The sequence below is a fragment of the Syngnathoides biaculeatus genome, chromosome 12 (genome assembly GCF_019802595.1).
Source record: "Syngnathoides biaculeatus isolate LvHL_M chromosome 12, ASM1980259v1, whole genome shotgun sequence".
Lineage (NCBI taxonomy): Eukaryota > Metazoa > Chordata > Actinopteri > Syngnathiformes > Syngnathidae > Syngnathoides > Syngnathoides biaculeatus.
In genome coordinates this window covers 21,280,743-21,296,873 of record NC_084651.1, presented here as the reverse complement: position 1 = coordinate 21,296,873, position 16,131 = coordinate 21,280,743, and the positions used below count along the sequence as shown (strand labels likewise).

Below are 16,131 nucleotides of genomic sequence, written 5' to 3'. Positions count from 1 at the left end.
TTTACAATCAAGCAAAGCAAGGAAGGTGATATTCTAAAAGAAAACAGCTCGCTCAGGTAAAGTTTCCTTCCCTCCAAACATGATATCTCCACATTATGCAAGTAAAGAAGATTAGGAATTGCGTGTTACTCCTGATATATAACAGCATTATGGGGTGGGACTGTGGGGGGAATTTAAGCCATGCTCTCTAAGTGGAACCACAACTTCATTAGTATAACTTCCACCTTATTTGTGGTGATTTGTCATATATTAGCATAAAGAGTAGCATCTGATGGGTGCCACACAAGTTCAGCATTATCAGATGAGATAAGCAAAAGACTGTAGTAAGAATGAAAAAGTGCCAGAGGCCATCTGCACGGCCATTGCTTTGCACTAAATCCCAGCGGTGGAACGAGTCCAGCAATCAAAGCACATATGGCTGGCGACTGGTGACGGAATTATCCTTCAAATGTAGGTTAATGAATTCAGGAGCAGGGCATGCTGGTGAGCATCGCATCTTTTACTACCTGACGGATGCACCTGCCAGTGGGGGAAAGCGAGGAGAAGGGGAGTGCTCGAGGCGGGCTAACTATCGTGGACGGGATCCATTAGGCAAGCGTGTCAGGGGCTGGGACACCCGGGGCAAGGCCATTCATTGGAGGCTATCAGGAGCTAATGAAACTCGGGGAAAGAATGATTAAGACACAGACGCCTACAGTGTCAGGGACCTGCGCCTCATACATTCATCACCATCACTGTCTACAAGTCTTCAAACACACACTCTACGTACACACATGCTGCTGTGGTTGAGGCACAAAGCGACCTGTGCTTGATTATGTGAGTTAGCATGCATTTGATAGGGAAATGCATAGGTAAAGTTCCATTGTCGTCTTTGTTTTTGGCCCCGGTAAATGGTCCAGCACCTCTGTGACCATGCTAGTAAATGACGATGAACTTGAGCGTGGCAGGAAGGCAAAGATGCTGCTCTCATACTGACTATTAAATTCCCCAAATAATAGTAGACAGGACCCACAGAATTTAAATTGTTCTGCGGTGGAACAATTGACCTAAACATTCAAATGTGTGTGTACATGTTTATTTCGCATCGGTGTCAGTGATGATGAGCCAAAGGAAAAAAAAAAGGGACAAAACAATATGGCATAAAGCAGGGAATCTCACCCAAGGTGTGTGTGAATGCCGTTCCACGTTAAAAAGTGTTATTGTGCTCTAAAATAATTTGACAATAATTTTTGTTCCAAATTTAAGTTTCAACACGTGCATTTTCATGATCACAGCATTTGAGCGGTGACCAGTTCAGGGTGTACTGCGCCTCTTGCCCACAGTCGGCTGGGGTAGGCTCTAGCACGCCCGGGAACCTTGTGAGGATAAGCAGTACGGAAAATGGATTTCCCTTATCTTCGGTCACACTAAAACCATGTGGTTGCACACAGAATTGTCAAGTCGGCGTTGTTCAATGTATGCGACAGCTGTGCCGACTGATTCAAACACCATCTGTGGGTTGACTTCATATTGGTTATAACACAACCAAGATGAAATTTTAATACCCAGTTTTATTGCTTAACAAGCAAAGATGGACTGAACGTGTTTATTTATTTCTGTTAATTAAGTTAATGAAAAAAGGACGATTTGCTTTCCTCGCCCCAGATATTAATTAAATCTGTCTTCGGCACAGGGTCGCTGCTGTAAATCCAAATGTCATATCTCACCAGACAAACACATTTTCAGAACATTGGCATTATATGGACATTACGAACAGATTTTAATATCTGTCACCAGTGTCAGCAGGCATGCTGTGAGTTAGTCACTACTTTTTTTTCTTTTCAGAGCTGAGACGGACAACTGTGAAGTGCAAATGAAATATGAATAATCCCTAGAATGATTTATGGTCTCTTATTATGTCCTGTGTGTTCTCAACCACACCAGCCGGTATAATGACCTGCAGAGTGAGCAAAATTGCGCTCCCCCAACTTGTGTCCCTTCATCAGACTCACTTGTGTTGCTGCAAATGGGACAGCGACCAAGGGGTCTGCACTACAAGCAGCAGATTAGAGGATTACCATTAATTAGATGTCAGGGACAGAGAGGGGCTTTGCCTGTCTTGGCCATGATACAATATCTGTTAATCTGCTATGCTCCTGGATAAAAAGGAATCAGACCATTGACAGGAAAATTGGAAAAGAGCGACAGGGCCACGGAAGAATGAAAAATAAGAACAAAGAGGTAAAGGAGAACGCTGGCTATACGGATATGAGGAAGGCTGAAAGAAGTGGAGTGCAATTTTAATGGGGTCCACTTGAAGGTACACTCGGCATTTTATTGTGGATAGAAATTCAGCAACAGATAATAGGAGACCTAAGGATTTTAAGATGACCAACTCAAGAAATCATACATTTTAAAAAAAAATAGCTGTTCTAAAGGGAGCTAGCTATTCAAGAAACATTTTCGTACTTAATGCATGTGTTCTCATAACGGTTGGTGGTAAACTGGAGCCCATCCCTGCTGTTTTTGGGCAAGGGGTGGCGTTTGGTATCTTAACATTTCTGTCATAAAAGCATGAACAAGAAGTTAATTGTCAATTCAAACCAAAACTGAAGGGTATTTTCAGCAGAGTAAAAATGGGCAAGCACTAACCGTAATCCTGCTAAATATTAGCAGTTATGGCTTTTGCTACATGTCAGCGTTGTTTTGGTAACAGCTGAAGAAGTAACGATATCTCAGTTCAGTCTCATCATGGTATTAATCTCAGAGTACGATAATGACGCGAAATCGTGGGAAAGCTTACATTAGTATAGAAGATTTAAAAGGTCTGAAAAAGGATACCGCATACTCACAGTGTTTCTTTGCTTGAGTCCAAAAATTCAAGTGAAGTCATAAAGGTAGGAGCACTCTTAAAGGTGTCAAGATTGTTATTATCTCTCCATGTGGTGTTTGTTTACTCACAACTTTCAACTTGAAGTTAACAGTAGTACACCACTGAAGACTGATACTATTATAATACGTATGAATAATTCAGCAGTCGGGCGGGTTTATACTCTTAAAAGAGGAAGCGGAGCGCTGTCGTGTGACTCAAGCACCCCGGCTATGCGGAGTGGCTGCGTATTGCTGGCCCAAAACAAAATTCCAAATGTAGCGGCTCGTCATTTTGTACCAAAACAACACCACAGCTAAATGGAGACACTTTAAATTTCACGATGTCACCATGTTGTGAATACTGTTACGTCCCTAGTAATGATCCATTTGTGTAAAGTAATTAAGATTCAGTTACATTGGTCGACTTCTCAGGGAGCAGCTGTGCATTTTCCTAGATCAGAATATATTCCAGTTCCTGTTCTGTGGTTATTGTTACACTTTTCCGCAAGGATATCATTCCTCTGCGATGTAATCATTAAAAAAAAAAAGAGAACACGCAAACTTGTGTATTACCGTGTTGTAGATGCTTAGTGAGTTGAAATCTCGTGAGAAATCAAACAAATTATTTTCTTGGCAGATCACCCCCTCCAGAAAAAATGGTTCCGCTTCAATTGATGCAATGTTTTTTTAACATTTGACTTTGGAGGTTCCGCCATATTCTGACAGGGGGGAAATGACCATCTGCTTCTTACTGATATGGCGCTACTTTGAACAAGGGTGTCATTTTTTAATTGAAGCCTCCTCAGAAGGATAGCAGGTAAGTGAGGTGATTGACAGATGAGTGCTTCTAGTTAGATAAGGCACTGGTCCATAATGAAAGGTCTGACCCTTATTTTTAGTGCTATTAACCCAGGTCAGAATTCCAGTGTTTATTTCGTCTTATTTGACAAGGAGTTTGATGCTGTGCCTGAGGCCAACTAAAGAGCCTGTTAGACATCGCCTAGCTACGAGCAGCGAGATAACAAGCACCCAGCAGCCACTGTGGCTATGGCTAATGTCCTCCCGGTCTGGACACATCAGCCACTGTATGAGGCCCAAGTTGGTTCAGCGCTGCAGGGTGTGTGTGAGATTGCACTTTTTTTTTCTTGGGGGGGTCTGCACCTCATTTGAATTGTAAGGAAGTAATTGATGGAGAGGGTGGGCAACAAAACCCTACATAGGGCATTCCCTCTATTTGAATAAAGTGACTGTGGACGCCCCTATGAGCCCCTCTCGCCTGAGACTCTAATTACGTTGGGGACCTGGAGAATTCTCAAGATTTAGATACGGGGGGGAAAGAATTTCCAATTTACTGCACCACTTGATGTTTGCCCCCATTTGCGCTGTAACTTGTGCTTCAGGAAATACGTCCAAAAGCGCAACATTTGTACATCCTGATAAAAGCAGAACATTATTAGAATACTGTCACGCCGGTGTTAATCTCTAGGGAGCGTGTGGATTATAATCTCCCGAACAAACACACTGAAATCGCTTCTGAGAATTTTCAGATCACTAAACTAATATTCATTTGTGTCTCTGGCCATTCGAATAGGGAAAAATAACTGATGGGTGTCCACTCATGTTCGATGACAACAATGGAACATTACATTTTGTGCACATTATAGTTTATAGAGTTGAATTGACACAGTGGCCAAAACGTTTCTTGGAAAATAGGCATTACATGAAAGGAAAACACAAAATCCACTCTCTTGGATTTTTCCAACACCTCTCACTGTAGATGGTATTAAAGAGGTAGTCACTAGAATGTGAGATAAGGTGAAAAATATACATCTGACATTTCTGTAATATAACAGGATTCATGAATAGAAAGAGTTCCAGCCACAGCCAAGTACTTTGGGTCAGCGTTAGACGATGCTTAGTTAGTCACTTGACAGATTGCGTTAAGCGATGTTTGGGCCTGATTTTAGTTTGATAGGCTTCAACTTTTTGCAGCATTACAACAGCTTTTTGTTCCCATTAAAATTACTGAGCAAGTTTTCCTGAACAAAGGACCACACATAGAGTATGCGTCAAACCTGAGGTGGTGCGAATAAGTCACATACAGTATGTGTACAGTAGACCTGCACAAGCAAATCTCAAGTCAAACTTTCAACTTTCTCACAAGTCCCAAGTCACTGCAGGGGAAAAAAAAAAAATTCTACCAAGTCAAGTCGAGTCACTGAGATGGTTAAAGATAGTCACATCCCATATTTTGCAGTGGTCATAAAACATTTTGTCACAAATTTTTCCCCCGGATACATCATGAGAGCGGAAAATTTATTCACGTCTTATACGAGCTAAAAGAACAACAACCAATGATAATGAATTGCTTTAAAGTTGTATTTCAAGCTCACTATTTCTAAATACCGCAGCAAGCTGACCAACTGGTAAGTAAATCCGGCTCACGGTTCTGAGGTCCCAGGTTCAAATCCGGCCCCTGGTTTCCTCCCACATCCCAAAAACCTGCATGGTAAGTTAAAAGAAGACCTTAAATTGTCCCGGCGTATGAACGTGAGTGCAAATGGTCGTCTACTTATTTGTGCATTTATTGTACGCCACCTCCTGCCTGGAGTTCACTGTGATGGGAGCTAGTTTACTAGCGACCCAAGTGAGGATAAGCAGTGTTGAAAATGGTTGGATATTTCTGAACAAAATATACGGTGTACTTTTTGGTGACAGTCTTGTAACTCTTACAGATCTTAATAGAGGACATCTAAGCAAAATTCAACACTGTTTGAATTGGTCAAATATTATTAGATGTGCACCTAATGTGCTAAAGGACAATAAAAGACATTCACAATTAAGGGTATTTCCATAATTATTTTTTTCTGTTTGCTCGTAGGTCCTTTCATTCTACATCACATAAAAATCTCGCTATCCCTCAAACAGAAAAAAGTAATGTAATCAAAATCTGCATTCCTCTCGTGTCCTCTATTTTAATTAAATTTCAATCACTCAGTCGGGTTAGTACATTAATTTTAAAAGCACTGACTCTGGACAACTGACAATCATCATTAGACCAAAGGTCATGTTTCAAATGCTGTGGTCTCAATTTTAAAAACATAATGCAGACAGCTTCGTCACAGAGCCGACACAACAGATAACATCTTGACGGCGACACTTCAATAAACAGATTAAGTCTTATGAAAATTACATTCACATGTACTGTGGCTACTCAGAATGTGCACTGTACTTATTAATAGTGAAGCGTACTTTTGTCACCGTGATCAGAATGCAAAGTGACGAGAGGGAGAAAAAAATTAAATTTAAAAAAAAATACTTTTGCGTGCCTACATAAACTAAAACATCAGATTCCGACAATTATCATAAAACATTCCATCCCTAGTTTTATGGCTTAGCTGTAGTAAAATGTTTAGAATCACATAATTTTTATTTTTAAGCGCCCCAAACCAGTTTAATGCTAATGCTAGCTAAAGTTTGAAATGACTTTATTCCTCTATGTGTGAGTCAGAGGCCCCGTAGCTCAGTGGTTAGAGCACTGGTTTGGAAAACCAGGGGTTGTGGGTTCATATCCCACTGGGGCCTCCACTCCCTGAGAAGGGTTGCGTCAGGAAGGGCATCCGGCGTAAAAATTGTGCCAAACATATGTGCGTTCATCTGAGATGACACCTGTGGCGACCCTGAAAGGGACAAGCCGAAAGAAACACACACACCTCTATGTGTGAGTCCAGATCATATTAGCTTTGGCACTTCTTCCATCATCATTCATATAAATGGCAATGTCGCGCTGGCAAGTGCAAAATAACCCATGACAACGTTGCTAGGAATAACCTCCCCAAAACTTTCTTAGTTTAAAAAATAAGGCAAATGCCCTCAATTAAAATGTAAATTTCCAACTCCAAATTATTTTACTTGTTGGGTCATGCAGTTCAACTCAAAGTCAAGTGTCTTGCCTACCAAGTCAAAGTCCAGTCTTTCTGAAGTATTTGGCAATGAAATCGCAAGTCCTAAAACTGGCAGTTGAAGTTGCCTCAGGTCACGACGTTTGACTCACCCCCGGAGTATACCAATCATCGGCTTCAGCTAAGCATTTTTCTGTATGTGATGACAGCGAACTGCATCCTTCCACTCGCTCCGCTCACGTTGCACCCCTCAAACGGCAGCTGAACCAACATGGTGTGGCCTTTAATTTTATGGAGTCTTGTGCACTTGTGGTCTGAAAATGCATTTGTCAAATTACATAAGAATGAATTCTCGTATAGGCTATCGCTGTGGAGGTGCCAAATGCTAGGCTGAGTTCAAAAGCAGACAGGTCATTAATGATCTGACGGCACTTTGACAGAAAGTGATGTGACAAGATGCAATGGATCAGCACCATTTTTCTGACTTTGTTTTCATAATCTTATCTCACCATTATTGGTTGTATTAAATCAATTTAGAATTTTATGAAATTATAAAGAATGGCACGAGGCTACACTGCAGGGACCTGCGTCAGGGCACATAATGTCATTTAGTGGGGCGTGGTACACCCATGCCCCCCCATGACACCGACACTGGTTTGTCCTAAGGGGTTCGACTGTACATTAATGTTAGTAGCAATTTTTTTGATGGTGTTTATTTTGTCACACAGATACGTCAATTTGAAAATGTAAACTGTCAGTGTTAGAAGAGGATGTTACCTTTGAATTCTAGTGAGATCTGTGGTCTGCTAGGCATCCATTTAGTTTAATTGGAAATCATCTTTTCATTTAATGAGTTCATGTAATTACAATTTGGTAATGAAATTGACTTTTTCCAAAATTATTATGCATAACTGAGGTTCTGCTCCCCCTCGATTGGTTTCTATCTTAGATTACATTTTTGCCTGACTGAGAACAGTCCCCTGTGGACTCTGGAAGGTGCTGTCCAAACAGTTTAAAACATGGCTTCCTTGACAACAGACGCTCTGAAGCATGATAATCAGAAACACATTTTGGTTATGAGGTCAACCGACAATAATTGCCTGGCAGGTTGGTCAATTAACACGTTTCCCTGCACACGTGTCCCGATCTGCATGTGCACGTTAATATTGCACCTTTATTTAGTGAGCTACGATATGCGTTAATTTTGTCCCTTTACAAGAACAGTCAACACATTAAGGAAATGCTAATTACACAAGAGGATGTCAATATCAGCAAGCATGCATGACTTTTATGCGCACTTTGAAATTACTAGGCCATAAAAGCAGAAAGGGGCTTCATTTAAAAGGGTTACATTGTTGACTAATATAACCAATGAAAAACATTTTGAGTGAAATGAAAATTCTTTGTGGGGGGCGGGGCAGACAAAAGTTCTCAGCAAATTAATTGCACTCATTTCAGATCAACAAACACAAAGCAGACAGCGTGACTGCTGCCGTGAATGCACAAGAAATCATCTCCATTCTTTCCACTTTAATGGGGAGAATTTTCAGTCTGAATGGTGGAGACTGGATTTTTTTCAAAACCTTTTTGTTTAATGTTGACATAGATTAGGCACCACAGGCAAACTAGAAAGTGTCAAAGTCACACAAGAGGTTCAGTAAAGTAATCTTTCACAGTCAAAATCTACTACTTAAAGTTTAAACCGCACACATTTACTGCTTAATTGAACATAAATGTCAAATAGCCGAGCTATCCTGGGTGGCTTATGTGCAGACTTTCTTTTTTGTATGCTTTTGTTTTTATGTGTGTGTGTGTTAGTATCAACTGTGTGAAAGACAGAATGAGACCTCACATCAATGGTGGACAGTCAATACGTTGGAGGCTATTTTTCTTTTATGGAAAGCAGCAGCAAAGTCCGGCTGAGGATGAGCCCGTGGAGCATGGGATCACGATGGCAGCCTTTGCTGTATTTTTATGATATATGACAAGATAATGAGTCTGTAGCACCCCTAAAAACGTCCCCCAAAGGTGTACTGTTGCAGTGCGGTGGAGTACTGCTGTGCTTCTGCCATCATTCACGGAGACTCCTTTATTGTAAGAGTGTTGACGCCTTTGCAAACACAAAAACTATACATGGAGATGTTAACGCTGGTGGTGGGGTTGTGGATGGAATATATACAACCTGAAAAATATTTAAAAAACAAAACAAAACTCTGCAAACAGTGGGCCTCATGATCTAAAAATTCCAAATCTGGTGTTGGCATAATTATAACTGGGGTATAAAATGGGTACAAGGCTATGAGGCAATTTTGTGGAATTTCAATTTTCAATTTTTTTTTAAAGGAATACTCCGGTGAATAACAAAAAGCCTTAATCCAATAGGTCATGTCATATGTACTGTACCTTGAAAATTTGAGTTTAATCTGATATCATTTAATGGTGTTTTGAAAGATTTTTATCGGCAATTACAAATTTTCATGGGCACCGTCGTTTTGCGGAGTCACATGACTTGAAAAAAACATGAAGCGATGTCTCCTGTGTGCAAACAAAGGAATACACAATCACGGACATCGCTGATTTCTTGGATTTATCCTCATGTGATGAAGAAATAGCAGTATCGGTTGATCGGGAAGACAGAGGAATACGTTCATACAGATTTGAACGTGTGGCTGTAAATAATGGTGAATATTTGGATGGATTTTCGGATGGGAATGATACGGAGTCTGACTGGCAAACTAATTGTAGGTGCAGAACGGTCGAACACCAATTGTGTGGAACAATAATTATGGAAACTTTTGACAAAGGTCAAAAGAACAAAGAAATAAATATGAGTACCACCGAAGTTTCCTACAAAAATTAACAGCTTTTGAGGAGAGGGAGAGTTCTGCTGTGTGTTTAAAGTCACAGATGGAGAGTATGCCAAAGCACTCGCACTTGACGTTGCCAATCAACATCTTACCAACTTTGCATAAAGACAAAATAATCAATCAGGTGCGTTGTTGTGCAGGCGTTCATGTAGAGACAGAAGAGCAGCGGAGAGAGGACACAACATTGGGGCGCCCCGGTGCTGGTGATGTGGGTAAATGATGTGGTCTCCCCCAGCCTCACCTGCTGTGTCCTGCCCATCAGGAAGCTATCAATCGACTGGTAGATGACAGACGAGATACTGAGCAGGAGAAGGTTGGAGGAGAGGATTTCAAGGATGATTGTGTTGTACGCAGATCTGAAGGTCTCTGTGCCACTGAGGTGTTCGAAGATGAAGCGCAGTCCCATGTTGACTGTTATCCACAGACCTGTTCACTCGGTAGGTAAACTTTGGGAGATCCACCAGGGAACCTGCAATGCTCTTGAGGTGGTCGAGGATGAAGTGTTCAAAGGAGTTCATGGGCACAAATTTCAGGGCGGCAGGCCTTTTCGTCATTCAGAGCCGAGATTGCAGGTTTCTTGGTGAGTGGGATGATGATGGTGGAGCCTTTGAGACAGCATGGTACTTCACACAATTCCAGAGACCTATTGAAGAAATGTATGAAATCTGGAGCAGGATGGTCTGCACAGAGTTTGAGGCAAGATGAAGACACGAGGTCTGGGCTTGTTGATCTTTGGTTGTTTAAAGATGCACCTCACCATGTGTTCGTGGATTGTCAACACAGGATGGGCAGTCCTTGGGGTGATGGTCGTCGGTGGTGCGGGTGTGTGGGTGTGGCATGCGAAAGTGTCATTTTCAAATCTGCAATATAGAAAGTGTTCAAGTCATGGGCTAGTCCTTTATTATTCTTATTTTGGGAGGATGGTTGATTGTCATTTCTTAGAGATTGTAATGTATGCCAAACTGATTTAGTCGTTCGGGGTAAACTGTTTTTCTAACTTTTGTTCAGAATTTCTCTTTGTGATGTTAATATCTTTAATCAGCTGCGGTCTATGGCCACTTCGAAATGCTTCCTCTTTAGCCTGGCTTGAATTTGGCAGTGAACCACGGCTTGTTGTTATTGAACCTGTGAAATGTTGTGGTTGGTATACACACCTCTTCACAGAAACTGATAGAGGATGTAGCAGTGTCTGTACCAAGGCTGCAAGTTGAATTTTTAATGACACTCCAGCCTATCCGGTCCAAACAGCATCTAATTATGTTGCAACTTAGTTTGGAATTAGCATCGACAAGTTGTTTGATTGACATGTTATTCTTTGATATATAGTGTCACGACACATCGATACGGAGGTAGGACTCAAATGCAGGAGTCGGGAGACGCAGAGGTAATTCGGGAAAAAGGTTGATTGTTCCACGGTCGGGGATCAGGCAGGCAGTCAGGTGCAGCAGTGGTAGTCAGGACGTCGGGCGTAGAGAGTAGGTCCGCGGGCAGGCAGGAGTCGGCACACGGAGATCAATCAGGGAAGGCAGGAGTGTCAAGGGAGTCAGGCTCATGGGGTCGGTCGGAGAACAGGCGGAGTTCGGTACACACGGGTTGTTGATCAGAGATATGGGAGTGCAGGAACGGGGCATGAGTTGCAACGATCTGGCGCCGGACCAGTCGTCCCCATGGTCCTATATACATCAGGGCCAATCAGCCAGCATGAGGTGGAGGTGTGCGCCTCCCAATCAGCGCGGCCCCATGGGAACACACACAACCAGGGCTGGACCGGCAGGACCATGAGATATAGTAGTTTTGATCAGATGTAAATGCAGCATGTTGTCAGTTTTGTAAAATGAAAAGTTTGTTCTTCTTGACCTCTGTAAAAATGTACACAAAACATGCAGATTTTTTTGTAATGAATTAGGAAACACGGCAACTATTCAAACATAACACCTTAATGATCTTTTTCACAGAGCTCCAGGAGCAAAATATTTTCCAGCCCTTAAGGCAGTTCTTTTGGCTGCTAGGTACCAGCCAAGCTGAAATGTGGTGGTCACAAAGGTCACTGTCACAATCTCTTATTCCCCAAAGCCATTTTTTTTTAATCATCATCTCTGGCAAATCCACATTTCTGGTGCAGCTCATTTTCTCCTATTTTCGCCTCACCTGACTAAATATGACAGGTTGACTCTCTCAGGTAGACGTGAGTACAATGTGGATTCAAAGTCCAGCCTATAGTTGAAAGCCTTCTCCCCTCCTTTTTTTCTGAAGAAGCTATGGGGCACTGCAGGTGTGTTGAAGGCCGTTCACTACTAGAGAGCGCGCAAGGATTAAAGCTATGGTAGATTAACCCACCAACGCTGCCTTCTGGGAATTCAAACAATGATTAGCCTTGTGCTCCTGGGATGTGTGAGTGATGGGGGACAGTGGGGTCCTGAGGCGAAGCAGGAGGAAGCGCCACAGTGGTTGTTAAGCGCCTAATGTCTTCATCTTGAACACCGGTCTGACACATTAAGATAAACATTGCCTGCAGGGCAAATGTATTACAGATTACAAAGATTACTCATAATTGGCAGTTCAGAATAACAGTTTGAAAAGATGGCCTGCACCATGCTGAGACATGTTGCCGTCTTAAGAAACCATGTGGGTCCTGTCCTTTTGTTTCAAGCAGTATCCTTGCATATACAACACTGGTCACCTCGTTGCTGCTGCTGGTGCTGCTGCTGATGAAAATGTGTAAGGTAAGTGCTCCCTTCGGCCGCCCACTCCAAAGCAGGAGTCATTTTGGAGCCTGTTGTAAACTGATGGGCCTGCGTGATGGCATGTAGGGGAGAAAGAAGGGCCCGAAGTGATAGCAATAAAACAACATATGCTCCTCGCCTGCATAGCTGCACTTACAACTCTTGTTCCTCTCTCTTCTCACCACCGTACTCATTGATCCCCCTGTTGAATTCCCGATTGCCTACTTTTGAAAAGTCATTGAGTGTCTTTGACAAAGACTGGTGGCGTGAAAATTGCCCCTGGCCTTGTTGCCTTTGTGGAACAGGCCAGCTGACGACCAGCAGCAGTTTGGGCCAACCCGGGCCATTAGACCAAATCTGAGAGATCTGAGCACCCACTCATGCCAAGATGCTCCAGACCCGCTCACTGCATGTGCCAACTCCTGCTCAGCCAGTTCCCACTGGAAAACTATGAGGAAATCTAATGTGCTTGTGTGTGTCCTGTGCTGAAAAGGGCCACAGATATGAAAGACCACCAATGGCAAAATTGGATTCGTAAGTGGATGTGTCAAAGGAGGTTCAGTTCCAGGTGGGCTAATTTTATTTGGTTGGCCAGGTGAACTTGAGCTTGGCTGCTATGGAAACATTTCTCCTGTGACTCTATGAGGTTTCTTGCTGGCGTGGCGTTTGTTTTGTGACACAGCCCTCTCACCTCACAACAGAGAGAAAGTGCCAGAGGCAAAAGCCTTTAAATTTGAAGCGAGCACCTTGAGTACACAGAAGACAAGATGTGTTGGCGGGAAATCTTTTGTTGTTCATGTGCTTACTCCTTTCCAAGACAGAAAGCTCCACTGATGGCCTGGTTCACACAGTGGAACAACAGAGCACATAATGGGATGTATTGTATTTGACAATAATTATTAACTGTGTTTTTGTTGAATGTTTTATGGAAGGAAAAAAATGAAATGTTCTACCACCATAAAACTGTTTTATTCCCCTATGTATTTGGTAAAGGTCCAGTTTGCAATGACAGAAATGATCAGCTCTTCCATGGTTTCGTTTCTGGCAAGCAGAGAATTGTAATATTTGCAATCAAGTTCATCTGAACACCATTCATAAATATCCTCTCTTTTTCATTAGAAACGACAAAATAATGTGAATTAACATGTTCTGAATTCCGGATTAATTGAATTTGCGGTTACTCGCTCAAGCTTTTCTTCCTCTATTCCGTTATGTCTCAGAGTCATGAACTGTGGTCAGCGCCCTGTAGGAGGAAGAAGAGGAAACGCAAGCATCTTTCCTTGTGTCGTATCCTGCCCACAGCTGTCGGTTTAGTCCATCTACTACCTCAACATACACACATAGCAGGAAACGCTTACCCTTGTTTGAAGGTTGACAAATGTGTGTTTTTTTTTTTTTTTTTTTTCAAACATTGTCTGATGAATCCTTTTCCCTCTGGAAGCAAGTTGGAATTAGTTGATAACAATGTAGCACAAATCAATTCTAGCAAACACTGCTCTAAATAGGGACTAAAGCGCTTTTGAACGGTGGTTTAGTATTTACACTGCACAAGCATCTCAAGCACGTGAGGTGCTATCTCTGCTCTTGCAAAGTGCCCTTGGAACCATGTCTTTTATATCTCAATTAAAGTGCTTTCCCTGTGCTCCTTTGCTCTGGAGCACGGCCATTATCACCATGGCTCACAATAGCATAATTATGCCCCCACCCTACACTCCATCACTTCACTGCACCCACACATTCTGCATCTTGAACGTTGGCAAGCTCACCTCACCTCAGTCTTTTGGAGCAATCACAGCAGAACGGGTCGCCGTTACAATTTGGATCCGCAGAATTGGTGACACAACACAAAAGAGCAACTGGGCAGAAGAACTGCACTCCTGCAGAGCTTTTTAGCTAAGAAACCCTTGGACATCAATTGTGCTCATGTGTTGACTGAGCAGTAATTTGATAACGACTATGATTGGTAGAGATCTGAAATGAAATAAGGATTTGACCACAATTTTTGGTCATTCATCCCTTGAAAACAAGTTTATTGCTAGGATATACATATACATATATATACATATACATACATATAATAATGGGACTAGCTTTTAGTATTCTTTTCTTTCTTGTAACAGAATAATGTAGTTCAGACTTTATTTTGCTTTTTTTTCTCAAATTTTGAAATGAAAAATGCAGTCCAGATAATGTGTAATTTCCCAAGCAGTAATGTGGTTAAAGAAGTGTTGAAAGTTGGACCGTAATATGAATGTCATTATGTTGCCTGTGTGTCATGGTCCTGCCAGTCCCAGCCCTGGCTGGGCAGGTCCCCTACACACCTGCGTTGATTAGGAGGCGCACTCCTGCGCCTCATCGCTGATAATTAACCCCAGTATATATAGGACCCAGCTGACGGTCTGGCTTCGCCAGATCGTTGCTATCCATGCCTCGTTCCTCCACTTTCTCGTTTCTGATCCTGATCCCTTGTGTACCGACCTCCGCCTGTCCTCCAACCAACCCCGTAAGCTTAACGCCCTTGACACTCCTGCTCTCTCTGACTGATCTCCTGTGTACCGATCCCTGCTTGCCTGCTGACGTGCCTTCTACGCCTGACGTCCGGGTTACCGCTGCTCCAGGTGACTGTCGGCCTGATCCCCGACCTTGGAACGAATAAACGCTTTTCCCAAACTGCCTCTGCATCTCTGGAGTCCTGCATTTGGGTCTTCTCCTGCATCGATGGGTCGTGACACTGTGTACTCGTTTTGCAACAGACCAGCAAACTACGGTAGTCATGTATGTGCTACAAAACCAATATTGTTTGGACATTAATTGCATGTATGTAAAACTTGGTTCATCCTAAATAAACTTCAGTCACGAGTGTATGAGTGTACAAACAGATATAACAGGGTAATAGTCTTTATGTTACTCTAATACATTATCAATATATGGCTTTGTCATATCCTTAGTATATAGCATCTTCTTCAGGTAACCTTTTTTGAATGAATCATAAGCACCAAACGTCATTAGCTTTAGCTTCTTTGCCGTTAGCTGAAATGTTTTGAGCTTTAGCTTCTTAGCTATTAGCTCTTGCATCTTGATAGTTCGTCTTTGTTCGTATTTCCTCCTAGTCCGTCTTTTCCCCTCGTTTCACTTTTCTTTTGACACCGCCCACGACTCAGTTTACTCCTCGTCTCCAATGTAATGTTCGTGTTCTAAGGAATTCAAACTGTTTAGGACGTTAGCTGCTGCTCCAGGACCACACACTCCCGAATGCTCCTTATACGCATCAGACACATCGAAACATCATACAAATCAAACGCCATGTCATGCTCGATACAATACGTAAATTGTCTTTCGAAACGAGCCTTTCTGGAAAATCTGCACGATCCAAATATTGAGAGTGTTGTTATTGTTCGTCGTCAGCACCACGCCCCCTCTCCAACGTGTCAAGTTCCGCTTGTGTGTATTCCGGCTCAAATGCATAGGTTAGAACATTGTACATTGTGTTGTTTTTGTTTTGTTTGTTTGTAATTATTTTTCCCAAAAATCGGCCACGAAATGCCAGATAGTGGACATTCTCTGTTCGGTGAAACATATCCACGAGAAGTGGCGGGGTCAGGACAGGAAGCATTGCAGATGTGGGAAACGCTAATTGGCTGACAGTTTTCCAGCCGGGGTCATTGGAATGTTGAGAGAGGAATTTTGAGAAAACTTTTCCAATTTAGAGATGTTTCTAGGTGAAATCTGTGGATGATTTTGACATTAAAAGAAACATTGAACCCTCACCTACTAACTTCTAATTTAACT

The 16,131-nt window shown here is 42.3% G+C and overlaps 1 non-coding gene across 1 annotated transcript; it reads left to right on the top strand.

The window, feature by feature from the left end:
- Window positions 1-6,362: 6,362 nt before the first annotated feature.
- Window positions 6,363-6,435, top strand: trnas-gga (transfer RNA serine (anticodon GGA)). Its single transcript has one exon. It is a non-coding gene; the product is annotated as a tRNA-Ser (tRNA).
- The last annotated feature ends 9,696 nt before the right edge of the window (window positions 6,436-16,131 follow it).